Here is a 1,122-nt window from a genome sequence, read left to right as displayed (position 1 = left end):
AAACATAACGTACAAGTAAAAAAAAAAGTTAAAAGAAACATACATAGATGTGCGAACAAATGGTGGATTGCCTTTTGAAGTTTCAAAAGGCTGGACAAAGAGTCAATGTTTGATGGTTGGGTGATCCATATATTGATGGCACGGAAGAGCAATGTCGACAACTCTATTGACTTTTCGAAGTTTATAAGACTGGACAGAACTTTGATGCTACACGTAGACGGTAGGTTTGTCCAAATGGCCCGGTAGAGAAAGGGCCTTCTTCTTGATGAAGATTAAGTTGCCTATACATTCTGGAGGAATCTACTGCGAGAGTTGAGTGAGGACAATGTGATGTTTTAATGGTGATGGAGGGATGGGTGGGGAGGAAATAAGATTTATATCTGTAACTTCAAATTGTCAAGAGTGGGGCTGAAAACTACCTCTGCTGGCAGACTGTTCCACTCCTTAACTGGTTTGGCTATTTGGCAGCTGGTAGCAAGCTGAATGGGTACGTCTGACACTCCTGGACAGTCCACTGGGGAACGACTTGCATTTTGAGTTGATGACAAGTTGGATGGCTTTGACACTTTAAAACTGTAGAATTGAATTGGTTGATCTTGTAGAATATGTATGAGTTTAAATGTGTTCTGCACAAGGGCTGCTGAACGTATCCTTCCTGCTTGTTATGGTCTACTCAAAACCTATTCTGACACAACAAAGCAATCTAGTAGAATCTGTACTGCTGTGAATAGAAGGGGAATTAGTTGGCCTTTTCCTGTCGATAAATAGTGGTTCAAGTACAAGAGATCTCGCACCGTATCACCGCCACACCAACGCGGATCGATAGTCGTTTAAGGTGATCAGGTCTCTTCTATAGAGAGAGCTGTAAAAGTCCATCTGCCCAAAGGATCGTCGGACAGCAAACATAAAATTCCATCAGGGCACTTTACAAAGCATATAATTGGATGGAATTCATGTTGTAGTCGTAATTAAATCCATGTCCAAGCTCATCGCGTAAAAAGTGATGATTGGGTCTGACATTGTTTGAGCCATCGCAAACGTTGGGTTGTAAAATCGTGGTTGCTGATACGTATTACTGCCGGTAAAGACTAATTCAATTGTCCGCTGTCTTCTTTTTAAAAA

The 1,122-nt window shown here is 41.4% G+C and overlaps 1 protein-coding gene across 2 annotated transcripts in view; it reads left to right on the top strand.

Moving 5' to 3' along the window:
* The window catches only part of LOC118421377 (leucine-rich repeat-containing protein 4C-like), a 67,736-nt gene that overhangs the window by 36,883 nt on the left and 29,731 nt on the right, over positions 1 to 1,122 (top strand). The window lies entirely within an intron of this gene.

The sequence above is a fragment of the Branchiostoma floridae genome, chromosome 8 (assembly GCF_000003815.2).
Source record: "Branchiostoma floridae strain S238N-H82 chromosome 8, Bfl_VNyyK, whole genome shotgun sequence".
Lineage (NCBI taxonomy): Eukaryota > Metazoa > Chordata > Leptocardii > Amphioxiformes > Branchiostomatidae > Branchiostoma > Branchiostoma floridae.
This window is presented reverse-complemented; position numbering and strand designations above follow the sequence as displayed.